The sequence below is a fragment of the Adiantum capillus-veneris genome, chromosome 5, assembly GCF_014529385.1.
Source record: "Adiantum capillus-veneris isolate H3 chromosome 5, ASM1452938v2, whole genome shotgun sequence".
In the NCBI taxonomy this organism is placed as follows: Eukaryota; Viridiplantae; Streptophyta; class Polypodiopsida; order Polypodiales; family Pteridaceae; genus Adiantum; species Adiantum capillus-veneris.
In genome coordinates this window covers 126,223,023-126,237,077 of record NC_140935.1, presented here as the reverse complement: position 1 = coordinate 126,237,077, position 14,055 = coordinate 126,223,023, and the positions used below count along the sequence as shown (strand labels likewise).

Below are 14,055 nucleotides of genomic sequence, written 5' to 3'. Positions count from 1 at the left end.
GTTACAAACATGCTATTCCTGGATCCATCAGAAAGCAATCACAATGCGTACCCAAAAGTAACCATCCATATTGAACTTGCTTTTGAAGATCCTTAGAGTTTCTTGGATCAAATACCCTCAAGATCACATAGCATTGATGGGCTCCACAATATACTAGAGCATCGCCTGAAGTACGATGTAGCACCCACATCCCATAAACTGTTGGCAACTTAAGCTCGTTACCAGCAAGCCCTAAAGAGCATTGATTCTCTTTTACAAGCAGCCAAACCATCACTGTCATAAACATCATTAGGAAAAATAACATCCAAATCCTACCATAATTGGCATAATATCCAAGAAAATGAAGAAACCTGTACACCTTTTTCAATACCCATGGTGATTTAGTATCATCACCCCCTCTAGCTTCATTGCCATCATGAAGAACCTTGAAACAATCTAAACCTGTATCATCAGAGGTATCTTTACTTGGGTTTTGAGCTTGATCATGTAAAATAGCTTTAGCCTCCTCTTGCAGCCCCTATATAAGCATATAAGTAGAATCTCCATGGATAACCCGCTCACAAACAATATGATCTAGACAATCTTCAAACTCATCAATGCCGTCCTCTGCTTCCTCATATGCATCCATGCTACTTAACAACCCATCATAACGCTGCAAAGGTTCATTTGGCACCGCTTCTGAAGGGATACCCTCAGACATATCCTATGTCGGCTCATCAACCTCTTGTACTTTTGTAGGTATTGTATATATAATATTTTTATTGATGCAATCATCTGCAACAGTAAACCTGCCGTTCTGCTCAGCTATAGTGCTGATAGATCCATTGGTAGCCTGTAGTGGCTCATCTTCTTGATAGGATTTTTGAGAACATCCCATGCCAAGTTCAATAGCTTGAAAAACATTTGTTGTGCAATCTAGCTCTTCACTAGAACCATTATCGGAGGTAACTTCCATGTTAGCAATCTTTGAAAAAAATTCATATATTTTTGTTTCAACATTAAATTCATTGTTTACTCAAAATATGGTCCTCTGAAACTGAATCTGCTACTTTCAAAGCCGTACTTGCCTTGGCTTTACTCCTTGTAGAAATATGTTCCCAAAATTCATCATAGTTAAGGAACTACATCTGATCCCCTTCTCCTTTACATAAAACAATCTGGCTTCGTTCGGTAATCTCCTTCATTGCCAATTCAATAATCCTTGAGCTTTCATAGGTAAGCTAGGGATGTGCTTGAGGTGCCTGTCATGCCCGATGGCTGAGATGCTTGAGATGCTTGAAGTGCTTGATGATTGAGATGCTTGAGGTGCTTGTCATGCTTGAGATGCTAGGGCTATACTTGAGGTGGGAACCCAGCCCAAGGTTGATGGGCTTAATGGTTAAGCTTGTGGTGAGAACTTGGCCCAAGGTTGAGGGGCTTGAGGTGTCATAAAAGTCAAACCAAATCCCTACAAGGAGAACAACCCATCTGCAAAATAATCCCATTGTGTGGGATATGTTTCTGCTAGTTCTCAAACCTTATCTTTAAATTCGTAGGTTACAACTTCTTCAAAAGTCAAAATCATCCGATCTTCTAGAATTCCTCGGCTCTTCATCTCCGCTTTATAGCATGCAAGGAGTCCATCTGGATCATGTCCTTGAGAAAAATACCACACTGGTCATGTACGACATCAAGTGCCATCTCCACTACATCATCAATCTGCTTTTTATCTTCATGGCTTTCACTTCTTGCAAACATCCTTGAACCAATTGCAACATTTTGGGCACATCTCAAACTGCTCGATTCCCATCAAATTCATTTGAAATCCTCAATAAAGTGCATCAATTGTTCTAGCATCTCTATCTTCACCCCCACCCCGGTTCGTTTCACATCGGGTTCACCAAAGATGTCGGCGGTTTAAGGGTTTAAAGATGATCCACGACAGCATCGGGCTGCTAACTGTGAGAAACATGAGGAGAGGAACAAGCACCACACTCTACAGTAGACCAATAGTTCCCTTGAAATAAGATTATTTATGAAAACAGAAGGATATGCTAACATGAACAAGAAAAGACGCACAATGACCAAGCGGCACCGTTATCAGCACCATAATGTAAATAAGCTGTAGAATATGGAGTTTAAACTCACTTACAACGGGTTAACCTGGCTGATTACAGGTAAATAGAGAAATTAGCCAAGGGAGATACGTAGAGGAAGTGTAAGCTCTCTCCCTAATCGTGCTCTCTCCCCTCAATAATCTCTCAACAACAACCAAAATGCCTTTTTTTTTCTGGTTATATTCTCCTTTGTTTGTTTTTTGGTAAGTACCCTTATTGCATGTTGAACTACTCCTTTTGTAGAGCTTCGGACACTTGTCCTTGCATTGCATGTGCCCCTTAGGGGGGGTGACCTGTGTGTGTGTGTGTGTGTGTGTGTATGTCTGTGTCTGTGTGCTTTATACACAGTGGGGAGGGCCCCTTGCACTAGCGATATCACTAGTGGGGCTCCCCCTTCCCTTCAAACAACATTTGGGACCTTAGGACGCGAGACCGAATCTCCTTAGACTATCACATCATCAGCGGCTATGCCCCGTCGCCCACGAGGCAACACTGTGATGTCCCCACCCCACCATATCAAACAGCGGATCTGATGGTGAACCTGGTGGCCACTAGATCTATAGCGGAATCAAACAAAGTGGTTTAGGGTTCAGCTAGCGGACGCTCTCTCATCACAAGTAAGTCGAGCTCGAGCCTACTAGCAATGAGATCTAGCTCCACCTCGCAGGGGAAGCGTACTTAAACCATCTAGCGATCCTAAGACCCACCTTCCAAGAGGAGAGAAACCCCGAGTGTCTTTTTCCCCATGTTTCAGAGGCACGTACTCTCGAGATTTCACCGCTCTAGGGGCAATGAGTATTAGTAATATCGAAGTAAGCACTATGGGGACAGAGAGTTCCCAACCAATCAGGACCACCCATCTCATAGGCCTTGGCAACGTGAGCCAAGCCCCCACTTTCCACCCCCACACTCACACTTCCTTGTGTGTCCTAATTACTACCACAATGATTGTTTAACATAAACATTCCTTGATTAGATTCCAAATCACAATGTTCGTTAAGACAGCCCTTCAACCAGTATTTGAAAACAACACCAAGACAGTATTCTAGTAAAAATTATACTCCAACTTATTCATTAAAATTCCAATGTTCTGGAGGTACAACATCCCTCCTCCAGCGAGAGTTTAGTCCTCCCGTTGTCGCCTAGCTGCCCATACAACTAGGTTTGTCCACCGCATAAAAAGCACGACATGGACACTCCCACCGCATAGTAAGGAAGACGTGGGTTCCCACCGCATAGAAAGAAATTCGTGCGTATCCACCGCATAGAAAGCAAGTCTTGGATTCAAGAGCCTTTTAACGAGGAACTCTGCCCCCTGTGATCAGAACATGTCAGAGCTAAATTTTCCCTAGCAGACATTCTTTCCTATTGCAAACAGCATACCCATCAATCATTTCTTTCCTACTTTAGAATTTAATGTACAAATGAGTTCAGTGCCGAGGTTTCCGTCGGATTTCTCCAACATGTTTTGGGGATATGTTCATTCCTAACTAAACGTGTGCAATGTTAATTCAAACGACTTGAATAAAATTATGACCTACCTCTTCTATTTCTTCGTCAATGGCCCGTGAGATGGCCGGTATTTGTTCGTCCATGGGAGCTTTTCCCTTTCCATTGACATTGCTTGTTCCCGCCTCGCGGTCGTGGGCACCACCGAAGCGAGTTCTCTTAACCGGGGCCATTTTACTCACTACTTTAAATAATTAGCTTGGAGAAAAGAGCTAAGTCCGCAAGCGTCATAACAAACCAATTGATAGATTAGCAACATTAAATAATCCCTCCTATATGAGAGGTCTAGATTTTTCCATATAGCAATCATTATGGATGACACATAATCCTATGGGAACCGGCTCTAAAGATAATTACTCGGCTTAGATGATTAAGAATAATAGGATTTCACTAATGGAATTACCAGAGAGATCATGATTAATCTCTTTCCTAGCAATTAGATGGTGCAGATTCACCTTATGCATAGGTGTGAGAAAAATAAACTCTTAGAGACTTAACGACGGATTAATTTTTCCTTAATTACATCTTAATGCATAAGAGAAATAAATTTAATTTAGCTACAATATTAATGAGTGATAGAAAGAGTGATTCTCATCAATGTACACAATTACCGGCTTACCGATTAATTACTATGCTACCTAGAGAGAGAAAATTCTATTAATCATGCATTAATCATTAATTAAGAGTGATGAAGGGCTGATAATTCAGCTATGGGATAATGATGAATATAATAGAATATGGTTAAAGAGAAATTAGAGAGTAATTATAGAGAATTACGACTAGGAATAAGCATAATAGACGAGGAATTTAGATGGTAATGAAATTGATTTGCAGAAAGCATTAATTAAACCGTGGTTACCGTGATTAAGGGCTGATAATCCTCTTGATTCTCTGATTTAATCGAGCTTCTTGAGGCGAGAATTCGACAGCACCTCCCTCCTTGCTTCTTCTTCAAAGGATGTGTGTACCGATAGCACTTCCCCAAGGTGTGTGTAGGTGTGTGTGTATGTGTGTGTGCACTGGGTGTGTGTGTGAGCCTGTGTGTGTGTGTGTGTGTGTGTGTGTGTGTGTGTGTGTGTGTGTGTGTGTGTGTGTGTGCAGTGGCCTTTAAATAGGCTCCTACAGACTGAAAATCGACCAGCCTTGCTATTTGCATCTGGGGGAGCACTGAGTCTCTGCATTGGCAAGTCCAGTTCCCATACCCACTAATTGTCCAGTTGGCTTGGTTAACTGGCTCTGACACTTAGTTACTGGCTTGGAAACTCTCCCAGGACTCCCACAAAGAGAGAAGGCGCCCCCTAGCTGCTAAAGCTGATCTAGAGTGGCCTGAGACCTGTTCCCACAGAGTCCCGGGCTCCGGTGCCTCCCCGCTCAATTTTTGGAAAAATTGATTTTAGGCTAAAACGGGTCATACGAGTCGGATTTTGATGCCGTAAATTGCTATACGGTGCTCTAACTAAGACGTAGTGGCCCGAGTACCTGCCATATTTAGCAGCCGTCGGGGTCCGAAAATGCAATTTTTTCAAACTCGGAGTACGGGTGCAGTTTTTCGAGACGATCAAAACTAAACGGGTCGGGTGACCAAAAACTTACTATTTTTGGAATTTGTTTGCAAAAATTATTTTAATTCACATTTGGGAGCTTTAAAACATTCTAAACATCATGGCACTAACAGAATTCAGAAAATTGCTAAAAATAGTAACTTTTTCTATTATGATCATTACATGGTACACGGTGCTCTTTTTAGTCGGGGTCAGAGACCTTACAACCTCCCCAATGTGAAAAATTTGAGATGTCCTCATCTCAAGAATTTGTTTGGGTAATCTTTTAAGAGCGTTGGTTCGTCCTCCCAAGTCGCATCTTCTTCAGGGTAATCCTTCCACTTTACTAGATGCTCCGTGATAGTTCTGTTGCGTAACTTCCTTTCCCTTGTTTCAAGTACATAGTCAGGTTGGAGCTCGAGAACTCCGTGTGCTGGCATGACTATCTGATCTGAGTCCAATAATTGATCAGGGTTAGGAATATAGGGTTTGAGTAAGCTGACGTGGAACACATCATGAACCTTCAAGTTTGCAAGTAACTTTAGCTTGTAGGCTTGGTCACTCACAACCTTAATGATCTCGAATGGTCCACAATACCTTGGGCTTAGCTTCTTATATCTGCCTAGAGATAAGTTGCTTTTCTTTGGTCGGACTCGCAGAAAAACCTTATCCCCTTCTTTGAAAGTTCTCTCTAAACGGTTCTTATATGCATAGTGCTTTTGCCTATCCTGAGCGGCATGAATGTCTTGGCGAATAGCTCTAGTCTAAGCTTCCATATCTTCTAACATCTTCCTAGATGCTTCTACCCTGATGGTTGGATCTGAGAAGTTCAATGGTGCTAAACAGTCCTGTCCATAAAGAGCTTTGAAAGGTGACATTCCAATGCTTCTGTGTTCGGAAGAGTTGTAAGCATACTTCACCAAAGGTAGATATTGTAACCACTTCTTTGGTTCTTGGGAACAATAGGCTCTGAGAATGTCCTCGATGACTTGATTAACTCTTTCAGTTTGCCCATCTGTCTGTGGATGATACGCTATACTGAAAGCTAATTGTGACCCAATAGATTGGAAAAGAGAAGTCCAAAATTTTGATGTAAACTTGGCATCTCTATCACTGACGATACGCGTGGGTAGACCATGTAGCCTAAAAATCTCCTTGATGAATACCCAGCTAATATCTGAAGCAGTAAAGGTTATCTTTACGGGTATTAGATGAGCCACTTTTGTGAGCATATCAACAACCACGAAAACAGAATCATAACCTCCTGTAGAAGGTAATCCTGTAACAAAATCCATACTGATGCATTCCCATTTCATCTGGGGTATGTCAAGAGGTTGAAGTTGCCCTGATAACTTGATTCTTTCGGCCTTTATCCTCTGACAAGAAAGACATTGCCTCACATAGCGAAGTATGTCTCCTTTCATTCCAGACCAAAAATAACTCCTCCTGACAGCATGAAGAGTTTTAGCATAGCTTGGATGTCTGGATGTAGGGCTATCGTGTGCTTCATACATAATAGCCTTCTTTAAAGCTGGATCTCTGGGTACACATAGTCTATGTCTGTAGTAAAGACATCCTCCCATAAGAGAGTAATCTTTAGCTTCAGGCATCTTATTTTGCTGGACTGATGCTACTATACGTTGGTATTCTGGATCTACCAAAGATGCTTCTTTGATTCTATCCCAGATAGGGTTATTTGGAATAGAGATAGCTCCGAGAAAGGATTTTCGGCTAAGACCATCTGCAACTGCATTTTCCTTCCCTGGTCTATACTTTATGTCAAGGTCATATTCCTGTAATAGCTCTATCCATCGCTGTTGTCGCATATTGAGAATTGGTTGAGTAAAAATTCATTTTAAGCTCTTGTGGTCTGTAACCAGCTGAAACTTACGCCTAAGAAGATAATGTCTCCATAACTTCAGTGCATGTATAACCGCTAAAAGTTCCAAATCATGAGTAGGATAATTCTTCTCGTGATCTCTCAGCTTTCGCGAAGTATACGCCACTGGTCTTCCCTCTTGAGTAAGAACTCCGCCTAGAGAAAATTTGCTAGCATTGGTCGCTACTTCAAATTCCTTACTGAAGTCTGGAAGCTTTAGAATAAGAGCTGAGACCAGGAATTCTTTTAGCTTAGCAAAGCTAGACTCGTGCTCGGTCTTCCATTCGATCCTCATTCCTTTCTTCAGGAGTTCCGTCAAAGGTGCAGCAATACGTGCATAGTCCTTGACAAAAATCCTGTACCAACCCGTTATTCCAAGAAATCCTCTTACTTTGCTGACGGTGGATGGTTGAGGCCAATCAACAATATCCTTGGCTTTGTCTGGGTCTACTGAAATCCCTTCAGCCGATATGACAAATCCAAGATAATTGACCTTTGGTGAGCAAAAGGTGCACTTGCTTTCTTTAGCGTAAAGTTGGTGTTCCCGAAGAAGATCAAGTACTTTGCGAACATGTTCTTCGTGGTCTGCCTTGTTCTTAGAATAGATCAGAATATCATCAAAGAAAACCAAGACAAAATCATCCAGATAAGGTCTGAAAATCATCCATAAGTTGATTGAAGCTTGCAGGAGCATTTGTTAGACCAAAAGACATTACTATGAATTCGTAGTGTCCATACCTAGTATTGAAAGCTGTCTTTGGAATATCTGATTCCTTGATCCTGATTTGGTAATATCCTGACCTTAGATCAATCTTTGTAAACATTTTGGCATCGTGGAGCCTGTCTAAGAGTTCGTCAATCCTTGGAATCTGGAAGTGACATTTTATAAGGTCTTTTTGAGATAGGTTCACATCCAGGGATAGTTTCAATCTCATGATCTACCTCTCTGTGTGGCGGAAGATTCGTAAGGTCTTCTGGGAATACATCATCATACTCTCTCAACCAGTTTGGTCGAAGTGAGGTATCTACTTGGTCTACTTTGTTGAGCTTTACCGCATAAATTTGCTGTCCCTTTCTTAATCCCTTCAAAAGTCTGTTGGCCTTAACTAGAGTAGCCCTAGGTCTCCCATTTCCCCCCTGGATTAAGGCTTCATTACCCAAGTTATCTGTAAAGGTAAATTTTCCTTGTGCGCAATGTATGTGGGCCCTATTTTGCTTTAGCCAGTCCATCCCTAGTATCCCATCAAAGAATCCTAAGGGTAGGGTTCAAAATTGGGCAGAAGTTGGGTGTCCCCCTAAATCAAAGTCAATTTTTCCTGCAGAATGTTGAGATACTACTTCCTTGCCATTTGCTAACTCTACAACTAGCTTGCTTGTTGGATACTTATCTAGCCTTAACTTCCTCATGCATCTGGGTGAAAGAAATGAAAGAGTACTACCACAATCTATAAGGAAGTTAACTTGTTCACCTATGAGAGATCTTGACGTATGAATGACTGCGTATTGCTCGCAACCATTGGGGTTGTCAATTGCAGCATGCAGGGTTGCTCTCTCCACTGCTTCGTCACCCACAGTTGGTTGTACCACTGCGGCATTCACTCTGGCGGTAGCTCCACGCCCTCGCCCTCTGTTCATCCTTCCTCGTCCTCCTCTTCCGTTAGCTTGGCCACGCCCATGGGTATTCAAGGGTATGGCATTGGCGTTGGTTGCCTGAATGTTCTTGGGGCACTTGGATCTGTAATGTCCATACTCGCCGCAACCATAGCATCGAACATCTGGAAACTCCATGGTTGTGGTGGTAGCCACAATAGGGCGCTGGTCATATGCTTGGTTTGCTGGTCGGTTATTCCAAGCAGTTGTCCTTGCCCTCTTTGCTCAATGATTCCTCTTGTTCTGATTAACCTTTTGTACTTCAAGAGCTAGAGGTTTGGCCCTCAACAAGGCATCCTGTAATGTCGTTGGCCTGAGAGCTTCCAACCGAGAATTCAAAGGGTCGATTAGCCCTTGGCAAAACCTCGCTACCTATTGTTCCAAGGTCATCTTAGGAGCATATCTACGAAGAGTGACAAAATTTGCATAATATTCTTCGACAGATGAAGTCAGTTGCCAAAGTGAAAAGAACTCATTCATCTTCAGGGTTTTGTAGGCAGGTGGTAAATAATGTTCCATTATTGCAGCCTTGATGTCTTCCCAGGATTGGGAAGATCCCTTAATATCCAGGTCCCTGCAATGTTGCTTCCACCATATCTTACCATCGCCAGTCAAGCGGAACATCGCAAGCATGGTCTGGTTTACGGGTTGGGTTCCCGCAACTTCAAAGTAATCGTCCATGGCTTCCATCCACACTTCCGCATCTCTCTCCACATTTGCCCCCTCGCCCTTAAAGATCGGAGGTTGGGCTTCCTTAAGGAGGAGCTTCTTCTCTTGCGCTGCCGAGTATAGAGCAACAGGCGGTGCCTACATGGGTTATATGAGATTCTTGATACCATTACTTGGATTTCAAAATAGACACGAGACTTTAAATAAAATTCAAGATACCACTTTATCAAGAGACAGAGATTCAGAGACAAAAAGCACTTTATTGATGAAAATTTATTACAATTGAAAACCCTTAAGGTTTAGGATAATTGATGATCAACTTATTACATGGCTTTTTGGATTGCGTATAAGATACACCTAGGAGATGGTGTTCACATGATGCACTACTTCGTTCGTGAAATATTTCCTGTACTCATCCTTGAGTGGATAATAAACTAAGATATCAAGCCGGAATTCCTCTTTTGGTAATCCAAAAGTTTTGACTCTGTTTGTTGGGATCACCTCAGTGACCTTTTCCAAGAGCCACTTGTTGATGGTTTGATTAGAGTCGCCAGAAACAGTCAGGTCTAATCGGGTAGGCAGGAAGTAGAATAACTCCACTACCCTCAACTCTTCTCCCCAACGTATCTTCTTCAAATCGGTAGCCAGGCATCCTAGCTTCCGAGCGTTGATGTAGTAAACCTCTCTTGGAAATGTCCAATCAAGTTTCCATCCTCTATCAATGCAAGTGGAGTGTGGCGTATGAGCCTTCATCAGTATCTCCATGACATCTCGCCTGAACTGGTAAACTGGGGATCTTCGAGCTTGCTCATAAATAAGCTCAAACACGTGGATCTTTCGATATTCTAGCACGGGGTCTACCTGCAACACCAATGCAAGGAATTCGGATCAGCTACCTATATACTTTCAATTCCTTTTTAAATATTCAAACAGTACGACTTTATTTCCCAGCCTAACCTAGGCCTAGCTCTGATACCAGGTGTGAGGTCCCCACCCCGCCATATCAAACAACGGATCTGATGGTGAACCTAGTGGCCACTAGATCTATAGCGGAATCAAACAAAGTGGTTTAGGGTTCAGCTAGCGGATGATCTCTCATCACAAAGTAAGTCGAGCTCGAGCCTACTAGCAATGAGATCTAGCTCCACCTCGCAGGGGAAGCGTACTTAAACCATCTAGCGATCCTAAGACCCACCTTCCAAGAGGAGAGAAACCCCGAGTGCCTTTTTTTCCATGTTTCAGAGGCACGTACTCTCGAGATTTCACCACTCTAGGGGCAATGAGTATTAGTAATATCAAAGTAAGCACTATGGGGACAGAGATTTCCCGACCAATCGGGACCACCCATCTCATAGGCCTTGGCAATGTGAGCCAAGCCCCTACTTTCCACCCCCACACTCACACTTCCTTGTGTGTCCTAATTACTACCACAATGATTGTTCAACATAAACATTCCTTGATTAGATTCCAAATCACAATGTTCGTTAAGACAGCCCTTCAACCAGTATTTGAAAACAACACCAAGACAATATTCTAGTAAAAATTCTACTCCAACTTATTCATGAAAATTCCAATGTGCTGGAGGTACAACATCCCTCCTCCAGCGAGAGTTTACTCCTCCCATTGTCGCCTAGCTGCCCATACAACTAGGTTTGTCCACCGCATAAAAAGCACGACATGGACACTCCCACCGCATAGTAAGGAAGACGTGGGTTCCCACCGCATAGAAAGCAAGTCGTGGGTATCCACCGCATAGAAAGCAAGTCGTGGATTCAAGAGCCCTTTAATGAGGAACTCTGTCCCTTGTGATCAGTAGGGGGGTCAAGACTGATTCAACATTGGAAATAAAATGAACATGTCAGAGCTAAATTTTCCCTAGCAGACAGTCTTTCCTATTGCAAACAACATACCCATCAATCATTTCTTTCCTACTTTAGAATTTAATGTACAAATGAGTTCAGTGCCGAGGTTTCCGTCGGATTTCTCCAACATGTTTTGGGGATATGTTCATTCCTAACTAAACGTGTGCAATGTTAATTCAAACGACTTGAATAAAATTATGACCTACCTCTTCTATTTCTTCGTCAATGGCCCGTGAGATGGCCGGTATTTGTTCGTCCATGGGAGCTTTTCCCTTTCCATTGACATTGCTTGTTCCCGCCTCGCGGTCGTGGGCACCACCGAAGCGAGTTCTCTTAACCGGGGCCATTTTACTCACTACTTTAAATAATTAGCTTGGAGAAAAGAGCTAAGTCCGCAAGCGTCATAACAAACCAATTGATAGATTAGCAACATTAAATAATCCCTCCTATATGAGAGGTCTAGATTTTTCCATATAGCAATCATTATGGATGACACATAATCCTATGGGAACCGGCTCTAAAGATAATTACTCGGCTTAGATGATTAAGAATAATAGGATTTCACTAATGGAATTACCAGAGAGATCATGATTAATCTCTTTCCTAGCAATTAGATGGTGCAGATTCACCTTATGCATAGGTGTGAGAAAAATAAACTCTTAGAGACTTAAGGACGGATTAATTTTTCCTTAATTACATCTTAATGCATAAGAGAAATAAATTTAATTTAGCTACAATATTAATGAGTGATAGAAAGAGTGATTCTCATCAATGTACACAATTACCGGCTTACCGATTAATTACTATGCTACCTAGAGAGAGAAAATTCTATTAATCATGCATTAATCATTAATTAAGAGTGATGAAGGGCTGATAATTCAGCTATGGGATGATGATTATATAATAGAATATGGTTAAAGAGAAATTAGAGAGTAATTATAGAGAATTACGACTAGGAATAAGCATAATAGACGAGGAATTTAGATGGTAATGAAAAGGATTTGCAGAAAGCATTAATTAAACCGTGGTTACCGTGATTAAGGGCTGATAATCCTCTCAATTCTCTGATTTAATCGAGCTTCTTGAGGCGAGAATTCGACAGCACCTCCTTCGTTGCTTCTCCTTCAAAGGATGTGTGTACCGACAACACTTCCCCAAGGTGTGTGTAGGTGTGTGTGTGTGTGTGAGCTTGTGTGTGTGTGTGTGTGTGTGTGTGTGTGTGTGTGTGTGTGTGTGCACTGGCCTTTAAATAGGCTCCTACAGGCTGAAAATCGACCAGCCTTGCTATTTGCATCTGGGGGAGCATTGAGTCTCTGCATTGGCAAGTCCAGTTCCCCTACCCACCAAGTGAGTTGGCTTGGTTAACTGGCTCTGACACTTAGTTACTGGCTTGGAAAATCTCCCAGGACTCCCACAAAGAGAGAAGGCACCCCCTAGCTGCTAAAGCTGATCTAGAGTGGCCTGGGACCTATTCCCACACAGTCCCGAGCTCCGGTACCTCCCCGCTCAATTTTTGGAAAAATTGATTTTAGGCTAAAATGGGTCATACGAGTCGGATTTTGATGCCGTAAATTGCTATACGGTGCTCTAACTAAGATGTACTGGCCCGAGTACCTGCCATATTTAGCAGCCCCCGGGATCCGAAAATGCAATTTTTTCAAATTCGGGGTACGGGTGCAGTTTTTCGAGACGATCAAAACTAGACGGGTCGGGTGACCAAAAACTTACTGTTTTTGGAATTTATTTGAAAAATTTATTTTAATTCACATTTGGGAGCTTTAAAACATTCTAAACATCATGGCACTGACAGAATTCAAAAAACTGCTAAAAATAGTAACTTTTTCTATTATGATCATTACATGGTACACAATGGTCTTTTTGGTCGGGGTCAGAGACCTTACAAACACTGACCACCAACTGACTGATGTGCTGCTAGAGCCCCATCAAAAGGCGTCAATTTCCCGCCAAGCACTCAAATAAGAGGAGAGCACCTAATGGGTGCCCCATGGGTATGCAAGGTGTGCTCAATGGCATGCCGATATAATTCTTTCTTTCGCTAAATCTCCCCCGCGTGTCATAATGCCACTTTTGGGGGGAGGGAAAGAGCAGCAAAAACTTTCAGAAGCTCACCTCTCCAATCCTATATTATTTGCCCACACCAAAAAATGTTCTCATGCTGCACAATACAAAGTTCTAATAACCTTGATCAACAAGATAGTCTCCAAGATTCTCCACAACAATGTTGCAGTCACCCCCTGTCATCACAGGCTCATCATAGATGCCAAACACCATGCACAAATTTGTCTTCTTTATAGTCACTCTGCCAACACCCTTCTTTCCACGGATCACCATGCCCTGGTCACCCTGAACAACAAGATACTTTGCGCCACCAATGAATAAACCTCACTGAGCAAGTTCACCCCCGTCACTATTGAAAGCATTCACTATAGCATTCACTTCGTCAGTCTTGATCTCATGAAAATTGTTGCTGGCAGCCCATACAGAGCCATCCATACAGAGCCATCTAGCCGATGATAGCCGCAGAAGTGATGGTATTGCCCATGGGAAAGGCGCACATGAGATGGTCGTCGACATAAGCATCCCAAGACATAGCTGCTGACTGGCGAAGTTAAAGAACCCAAAGAAGAGATGAGCCTGAGAAGAAACGCAGAAGATCAATCTCCTCCCCAAAGCTGAGTGGAGATCAAGCCTGTAGAGCACTTCAAGTACTCCAATTCTAATGAATAAAATCCCAGCTATGACCATTTCAAGAATACTCTCTTTTAGCATTAACAAGATAGCTTTTGGCCCTTTTTATTTGCATTTAGCATTCTTTTAGCTTAAAGTTG

The 14,055-nt window shown here is 42.4% G+C and overlaps 1 pseudogene; it reads right to left on the bottom strand.

The window, feature by feature from the left end:
- Positions 1-13,318: 13,318 nt before the first annotated feature.
- On the bottom strand, positions 13,319-13,817 carry LOC147458072 (profilin pseudogene; annotated as a pseudogene).
- Between the last annotated feature and the right edge of the window lie 238 nt (positions 13,818-14,055).